General features: G+C 56.5%; 1 protein-coding gene across 1 annotated transcript in view; it reads right to left on the bottom strand.

Annotated features, from left to right (window-relative positions):
- AMOTL2 (angiomotin like 2) overlaps nucleotides 1-205 on the bottom strand; it is a 12055-nt gene extending 11850 nt beyond the window's left edge. The window contains exon 1 of the mRNA XM_026056317.1: nucleotides 138-205. The gene's annotated coding sequence lies outside the window, so the exon portion shown is untranslated. The remainder of the gene's footprint in view (nucleotides 1-137) is intronic.
- Between the last annotated feature and the right edge of the window lie 8890 nt (nucleotides 206-9095).

The following is a 9095-nucleotide window of genomic DNA, read 5'->3' as shown; positions in this document are numbered from 1 at the left end:
GGGCGGAGGCTCCGGGGGGACCTCGGCGGCACCGCCGAGCAGGGCGGCCCGGGGCAAGGACAAGGGCAAGGCGCCCGCTCCAGCGGGGGCCGGGGCGAGCGGCGTTTCGGGGCGAGAGCGCCGCGGGCCGTACTTACCGCAGCATCGCGGGGAGCAGCGCGGCGACGGTGCTGCCCGGGGAGCGCGGCCGGCGGCACTGCGCGCCGCGTCGGGAGCTGGGGGCCGCGCCGGGCCCAGCTATGCCAGGAATGCGGGGCCGGGCCCGGCCCGCCTCGCCTCGCCTCGCCCCGCCCCGCCCGCCGCCGGGGCTGCGGCCGCCGGCAGAGGGAGCGCGGCGCGGCCCCGCGCGGCGCGGGGAAACTGAGGCACGGCCGCGGCGGGGAAGGGGAAGGGGAAGGGCAGGGAAGGGCAGTGCCGGACCCGAGGCCGCAGCGGGGAAGGGGAAGGGGAAGGGGAGGGAAGGGCAGTGCCCGACCCTGGGCAGCAGCAAAGTCTGCCACGGGCTGACCCCCAAACGCGCAGCTCAGAAAGRAGAAAGTACATCCCCCACCGTTTCATACTCGCACCCTGGCTTCTGAGCGCGTTGCTGTCCCTGATCCCAGCCCGCTTCCCAGCAACAAGGGCTAGAAAATCCCCGGCGACCTTGCCCAGAGATTTTCCCTGCCGAGATCCCGTAAGGCCTCGAGGGGAAGCCCACCAGAGCTGGCCACGGTGCAGTAAGGCTGTAGGGCAGCAGTTTGCAGCTCGCCGGCGGGTGGAGTGTGCCAGGAGGACACATGCGAACAGCTGGGAGCTGGTGGTGGCACCACAGGCGGTGCCCAGCTGGCCCGGGTCCTGAGCGAGCATGCACAGATTGGAGGGGACGGGCTGGGGGCCGTGCACGCGCCAGCGCGGCTCTGGGCGGCGTGCGAGGAGGCCTGGGGGGCAGATGCAGGGGGCGGGCTGGGGGGCCCCTGCCCGCTGCGTGTGTGTGAGGAGCTTGCAGCTGCCGGGGGCACACACTCAGCGCAGGGGGCAGGGGGGGTTGGAAGGCTCTGCCCACCAGCTGTCCAGGAGAATAAAACTTCTTGTTTAATCAAAGCTCTGAGAGACGCTCCATTGTCTCTCACACCAAACAAGCCTGATAAAAACCTGCCTTCCCCATCTGCTTCGCCTTCACGCTCCCCTCCCACCGCTGCCCTCCCTTCCTCACCGCCCCCCTCGGGTAGGTGATGTCAACTCACAGCGAGCACAAGGAGCCCAGATGCTTGGGGCCTTCCCAGGGCTGCTGCAGGCATCGCTTTCCCTGCTCTTTGGGGAGGAAAAAGGGAACAGGATTCCAGGGTGAGGCAGTGGGGTGCCCTGGCATGGACAGTGTGGGACTCTCTCTGCTCAAGCTGCCACACTGGGTGTCCAGGCATGGAAAGGGGATGGAGGGACAGGGAGAAACGGAGGAGAGACAGGATGAGCAACGGAGGGATGAGCAACAGAGAGCAGGGCTTTTACTTCTGGCCTTTTTGCTGCTCTGAGGCTGCAAGTCCGTGGGAAGGTGGGAGCAAACAGCGGAGAGGTGTTCCCAGCATCCTTCCTCTGCATGGGACCCTCTCCTTATCCATGGCAGGCAGGTCAAGAGGCCTCCATCTCTTTGCATGCCACAGCCCCGGCACAGTGCTGTGGGCCCTGGGAAGAGCTCAGCCTCTCCTCTGTGGCTGTACTGGTCTCCTTGTCCAGCCTCCCATCTTGGAAAGAGGCGTTGGGAGCTCACCCTTGCAGCTGCACTTGGGATGCTTATGAGGACCAGGCTTTCGCTGTGCTAACGGCCTGATTGCACTGGGCTTGGCCTCAGTTTCTGGCACGTGGGGCCCGGCACAGAGCTGGGGAGCTGGCTGTGCCCCCCCAGCTGGGCAGCTCAGGGAGAAGGCAGGCGGGTGAGGCCCAGCGGGCGAGGAGAGGCAGCCCCCAGCCCCCTCCCCAGCTTTGCATTGACTTGGTAATTTCTGGAATGTGGTGATTTCCTCTCCCCTTCCCCACACAATGCAAAGGGGGACCCAGAGGCAGCAATTTGCTCACCTCGGGTCAAAGATTAACTCCCTCCCCTCCCCTGTGAGTGGCCCCTGCTGCATATTTCTTCCCCCTCTGCCCCTGTTATCTCAGCAAGGGGGATGGAGGGAGCCATTCCTTCCCATCAGGAGACTATGCTCGTTTTCCTCCTGCGCTGATGCTGGGAGGGAGCTGCAGCCTCACACGCAACAGGAGGGCTGAGAAGCTCCTGGCCTGAGCCGTACTCTGCCAGGGTGCTGGGCTCCCCCTCCCTGGCAGCGCTGAGGCTTCTTAGGCAGTGTTTTTGGAGGAGCTGAAATCAGGGGTGCCTGGAAGGAGGGATTGCATGTGAGCTGCCTCGGGAACTGTTGGGTCACCCCCGCTGTAGCAGAGACTCTGCGGGAGAACAGGGAGGGTGGCCAGGCCGGTGGTCCTCTGGCTACAACCCACCATAGATGAGCGTCCTGGTGTACAGAGGCTCACTGGCCAGGTACCACTGCTGGAGACAGCTCGCAGGGTCCGTGCAACCTGCCTGCAGTCACAGGGGGAATTTAATGAGAGTGATTTGTGTCTGGGAAGTACAGCAAGGGGAGAAATAGGGCTCTTGCAGCTGGATGGGGATTACAACACTGGCTGTTGCAATATCTCAGAGCCCCAGTTCCTATTTGGGGAAATAAGGAGAATCTGTAACCACAGACAAGTCCGTTCCCAAAACAAGTATATGAGTGATACAAAGACGTGCCAAATAAGACGCTGACCAACAGAAGAGAAATGCAAGTCCCATCTCAGCCTTTCCCTAGCACCCTGAAAATCAACTGAAAACCTGAAGGTGCTCAAGTCACAGCCCAAATGTTGACCCCAAAGGGAGTGAGGTCCTTGGCTGGGCATGTATCCTGCAACACCTTCCTCCAAGACCTGTCTTAAGGCATGAGCTGGCCAGGAGCCCTGTGGCTGTTCTTGCAGGGCATGGGGCTTGCCAAGCTGGAGAAGGGCTTGCTGGTGGACGTATCCTGGGAACCAGCCTTAGAGAAGGCCACCCATGCTTCAGTCAGCCTCATTTTGCTAGTTTGAAGGACTCCTGGCACCAGATTGTTGGGGGGGGGTCAGGCAAGGCGAAGTAACTACACTGATTAAAGGGTCCGTTGGTTGCTCTCAGTTGCCTCATTTTACTGGCTTTCAAGTAGAAGCAGGAGGTTGTTGTGAGCAGCGTCAGTATAGTCTCTTCAGAGCCAAAACCATCAGGGCAACCGGAGAGAGTGTGAAGCAAGCCAGAAGTGCCAAGGAGAAGCTGGTGCATCCCCTGATGCCCCATGACCCAGACAACCCACTGCATAGTGTTTGCTGTTCCTGCCACTAACCATCAGCCTCCAGTCGCCACTTTGTGAGTCGGGACACCAAAATGACAAGACCGAGTTCAGTCTTCAAGACTTTTGCTGGTGATTCTCACACCGAGGATTAGCTGCAGCTACCTTGCAAGTACTCCAGCCTTTGTGACCCAGCCTGCGGCAGGGAGCAGCATTCTGGGCCCTGGCCTTTCTCCCAGTCTTAAGGGCTGCATGAAGGAGAGGGCAGCCCCTTGTCTCATAGCAGCTTTGCCGCACCACACACGTGTGCCCAGCAGCCGCTGAGACGCATCGCTCACTGCTGCTGTCTGCAGGGCTCAGAAACGGCAGATGGTCAGAGGGCTGGCGGGGAGGGGGGTGGCAGAGGGGCAGGTGCAGGGAAAATTGCTAATTAGATATGGGACATTAAGCTCCCATTCTCGAGAGAGGGAATTCAGCACCTTCCAAACACGGAACAAAACCCCTCAGCCTCAGCCAGGCCTCGGCGTTTAACTGGAGACACCTCGGTGAGCCCCACTGCTGCTCCAGGCTGTAGTTCCCAGCCCCGAGGAAGTTTTGTCTCTGAGGAGAAAGGAGGGGGCTCAAGGCAGGGAGGGGAGGAGAAGCTGCTCCAGGGAAACTTCTCTGCTCACAGAGCCCTGGAACCGAGCCAAAGCCCCTTTGGGGTCTCAGTTTCACAAGCAGGTGGGGAGCAGCATCCTTAAAAGAGTCAACGGCGATTGCACTCAGGAGAGTGACAGGTGCACACCCAGGACACCACAAAGCAAGGCAGCATGCGCCTGAAAATCGGTCAGCTTGTCCCAGTGAGCCCTTCCACGAGTCCTTTTCAGGGTCCTCATAGAGCTGGAGTGGCTGGGATGTGTTTTGCCCTAACTTGGGATAGGCCTGCAGGGCCCTCCATGGTGCTTTCCCTCTTTGTGCCACCCTTCCCAGGCAGGTCTGTGGGGGAGGCCCTCTGTCAGCTGTGAAATTTATGTTTCCAGCCTCTTCTCCTTGCTTTGCTATTTCTACCGGGGTGATTCCCACCCCATCTCACCCTGGCATTGCCCTGCTGCCACCGCATAACACCCAGTGCCCCAGTTGCCTTTTGGCAAAAGCCACTGTAGCTCCAGGCAGAAGTCTGCATTTGCAGCTCTCTCACTCCAGCTTCTCTTCAGCTGTCAAAAGATTAAAAAAAAAAAAATGCCAACCACGAAGTAAGCAACAGATTGGTAGCGGTGATTTAAAACCCTGAAAGTGTTCAGAGCCAAGGAGCACGGTGAAGGTGCATGTGGAGTTTGTGAGAAGGGGAATGTGCTTGGAGGAAGAGGAACATAGTGTTATGGGTGCCAGAATTCAGGGCAGATGAGACCTGACGCTGCGACTCTGATGTGATCAATCTGGATTCCTGCATAACAAAGCCTTACAGCGTCCCCAGGGATGTAGGTGTTGAACCTATATTTAGGACTGGAGAGGCCATCAAGCAGTAAAAGGACTAAGAAACAAGAGCTTCCAGTGCAAATTTTTACTGCTGACAGGTCAAATCCTCCCAGCCAGCCTCTCAGTGCGTGCAAATCAGCACAGGCCCTGCGGGTAAAGGCGATACCCCAAAACCCAGCTGCGGGTTGCCCTTGCTGCTGCCTTTCTGCAGGGAAGAAAGGAGGGCGCACACAGAGGTGTCTCTCTTCGACACCGTTCCCCCCCATGTTCCTGTGTGTCCGAACACATGCTGAGTCTGGAAAAACCAGCTGAGGCCCAGGAGCCATGCGGATGGACACAGTGCTTCGAGAGAATGAAGCCAGCAGCAAGCAAGGCTTGGCCACCTCACATGGTCTGCAGCAGAGCAAGGAACTTGTTCTCCGGGGCCCTTCTGTCTCTTTGCTCTTCAGGCAGGGCTGGAGCCCCTGGCCGCAGCGGTGAGTGTGTTGCCCAGCTGGGATGCAGCAATCCAGCATCTACAAGGCACCATGATAACCAGAGCTCTGATGGAACCGTCTTGGCTCCCCCCTGCAGCCGGGCTGCCTCTTTTGGCTCATCCGCTGGCCTTATCTACGCCTGCGTCATCCCATTTCCCTTCCCTTGCTATCTTAACACCGTTCTATTTTTGGCAGCAGGAAACCCCTCCTGGGCTGATAATAACAATTTGGAAAGTGATCTGAAGAGGAAAAATCCTCTACTCTTATTTTTTAACCTTTTCATTTTCTTCTAAAGGAAGTTAAAAAACAAATTGCACCTCGTGCATTACCCATGCTTCACGAGTGCCTCTGCTGGGCTGAACGCACACACGCAGGAGGGAACCAGCCCTGTCCCGCAGACCCGCAACCTTGGCAGCTCTTGCTCAGAGTTGTGCTCATGTTTCTCAGGTTAGAGGTTGAAGCATGCGGGTAGAAAGCTGCCTGTCGAAGAGCCTGTATTTTGCTGTTTTGTGGGGTAGGCACTAATGCCTCTGGTCGAATCAGCAGTGCTGGGAGAGCAAAGGAAAGGGAATTACTGCCTGTGCAAGAGAGGACCATTTGGTAGGCACACTGCCTCTTCTTCTGTCAGAGCTGTGATGTTCGGGATGCTGTCTGTGGCTTGCAGTTGCTGATTTCTGTCCTGGAGGTTAAAACTCTTCTGTTTTTTTAGTGACCGTCTCAACGCTGTCTTGCTGACAAGACTCTTAACATATTCCTCTTCGTCACGAGATGATATTCTCGATTCATTGAAATGGACATTGAGAGAAATGGTATCTCCTGTATTACCCTTCCTGCTTTGGAGGGACTTTGGAGAGAGCAGGTTATTGCATATGGACCAGAAGAACTAACAGGTTTTGGCAGAGGGACATAAGAACAAACTTACACAGAAAAATACCTGAGAAAGAAAGTGATGGACTGGATTTCATATCTGGGAGAAGCAACCAAAATTTTCTTCAGCCTCAACCCCAGAAAGAAAGCCTGGTGGGAATGGCTAAGCAGCTTGGGCAGCTCTGTGCCAGGGCAATGAGGGCATTTGGCGTTGAAGAGTTGCGCTGAGCTCTCTGCAGCGGCCCAGAGGCAGGCGAATGCAGGTGCTGGTGTGCTGGGCGCCCTGCGTGACACACTGCTCCGCAATGCAAAACCCTCCCACTGACCTCACTGCTGAGCCTTATCTGCAAGGCGTTGGAGCAAGATGAATGAGCCAAGAAAATACTCCCAGAATGAGATCACCTTGGCTTGCAAATGCCTCAGCCTTTCCGAATCCAGCATCAGAGTTGGGAAGTTGCAGGCAGTTTGGCAAGGAGAGGAAGATGTTAGTGACAAAAACAAGGTTTGCAGTCTGCTTTAGGCTAGTCTGAGTGCATCTCCTGGAGAGACTGTTTTCATGGGGAAAGCATGTCTCCAGCCAGGTGCCAAGTTCCCAGCACTGGGCTGTGCAATGGCAGGACCGTTGGGATGCTGAACTCTCCAAACCGCTCTGCGGCGATTTTTCCTAGAAAGGTCCCTTCAGGTATCTGGTTCCTTCTCAAACTCCTGATTCAAAGTGTATCCAGGTGAGAAAGAAGGCTGGGGCTCAAGGACACACCTAAGCGCTGTTTCGCTCTTCCGGTGCCATGTCGCCGAGGCAGTGCTTGGGATCGGGGCTGTGTGGAGCGGTCCTGTGCCAGGCACAGGACGGAGGGAGTTCCCAGCCTGCCTCCCACCAGGGCAGGGGAAGCTTCATCCCCAGGGGCACTTGGGTCTTCGGGCAGGGAGCAAAGGCTGTGCTTGGGCACTTCTCTTTGCCACACGAGCAGACACAGCCTCCACAGCAGTGACTTGCTTCCCCTGATACAGCCAGGAGTGGGCAGCGGGTGGCCCAGGGATGCTCCTGCACAGCGTGTGCTGATGAGAAGCTGGAGAAAACGAGTGTGTGGGGCTGTGTCAGAGCATTATGGTCTTGGAGAGGCGCAATTGCTTGAGCCATCAAGGCTGCCTACCCACAGCTCTGTGGCTGTCGAATTAGACACTATTAATAGCCCACTTGTCAGACCTCGGTTACTTCCCTTGGGACACAACCCAAAGGCAAGCCCACCTGCTCCCAGGGATGTTTTCAGCCCATGTTTCCTTGGCTGGTGGGAGCCTGCATCCCCCTGCTGAGCTGATACCCTTCACCCAGGACACTCAGAGGGTCCCAAAGGTGTGCAAACACCCTGGCATTGGGTGCTTTATGCCCTCTGAATATCACAGAATCACTAAATCACAAAATGGTTGAGGTTTGAAGGGACCTTTAAAGATCATTTAGTCCAACCCCACCTTATCAAGCAGGGCTGCCTACAGCAGGCTGCCCTGGACCATGCGCAGATGGCTTTGCAATAGCTCCAAGGATGGAGACTCCACAGCCTCTCTGGGCAACCTGTTCCAGTGCTCTGTCACCCTCACAGTAAACAAGTTTTTCCTTGTGTTCAGACGGAATGTCCTGTGTTTCAGTTTGAGCTCGTTGCCTCTTGTCCTATCACTGGGCACCTCTGAAAAAAGTCTGGCCCCATCCTCTTCACACCCTCCCTTCAGGTGTTTATACACACTGATAAGACCACCACCCTCAGTCTTCTCCAGACTGAACAGTCCCAGCTCTCTCAGCCTTTCCTCATATGAGAGATGCTCTAGTCCTTTAGTTATCTTAGTAGCCCTTCGCTGGACCCACTGAGGTCCCATCAGTGATGTGCCAAAGCATTTAAATGGCAAGCCCCATGGTCTCCCAGACAATGTCTTTACCGCTGTGGGGATGAGGGCTGGGTGCAGCCCCCATGCCGTGGGGTCCAGGACAGGGTGCAGCCCCATGCCAGCAATACTCATGGGGACAATATTGCTAACACCTCCAGCTGTCCCTTTTCTCTTTCAGCTGCCATTTCCCCACACTTTAATCTGAAATCTTCCCTCCCAAATCAACTACTTCTCCACCAGCTGCCTGAGAAGAGCTTGCAAGTTCCTGGGAACAACAGACTGCAAAACCAAACTGCTCACATGGCTGTAAGATGAGGCACAGGGCAGACAAAATCTGAATTGTTCCTGGGCAAAAACATACCCTATCTGCAAGCTTTCTTTTCTTAAAAAAATGTGACCTTGGAGGCTCTGCAGGATCCTTTAGGTGTCTCAGCTACAAGGCAATGGTGTGATTTACATCGCAGAGGAGGGATTGCTGCTAGGGCACTCAGGAATGAAACCCCAGCTGGGCTCAGAGGTGGAGATCCCACCTCCTGCCCCAGCCACCCCACATCTGGCTGAGCCTTTTGTCTCACTGTGCAGTCCCGTGGCCAGATTCCCAGCTGGTGTTTTCTGCTGCTGGACTGCCTGTCTGAATCCATGGGGAGTCTGTGCTCATTGAGCTCACCCCATCCTGCCAGGCCCAGTTGCCCTTTCTGAGCTGGGAGGCATGCAATGGGGGAGGAAATCCCCCCTGATCTGCTGTTGCAGAGCAGCCCTGACTTTTCAATGCAGAGGGGGCAGGATGCAGCCCCTGGGGAGTCAAGTCTATGGATGCACATCTCTGTATGCCCTGTCTCCAGCCAGACTTCAATCCTTCCACCACCAGCAGCTCTGCAGACCTCCCTCAGGTGCTACAGCCGTGCCATATGCAGAAGTGACCACTACATCATGCTCCCCTCAAGGCTTAGTGCCTCTGGGAGCACCACTGTTGTACGGATACAAGCATCTCCATCACCAGTTTTCCTGGATGCTGTCAATGCTCTTCTCTCCATCACATGAGTTGGATGTAGGCTGGTGTTTCAAAACCACTGTGTGACCCACAGGTGATGTGGAT

Source organism: Apteryx rowi, unplaced genomic scaffold, assembly GCF_003343035.1.
Source record: "Apteryx rowi isolate R43461 unplaced genomic scaffold, aptRow1 scaffold_1305, whole genome shotgun sequence".
NCBI lineage: Eukaryota > Metazoa > Chordata > Aves > Apterygiformes > Apterygidae > Apteryx > Apteryx rowi.
Note: the sequence above shows the minus strand (reverse complement) of the source record. Positions and strands in the feature narration are given on the sequence as shown.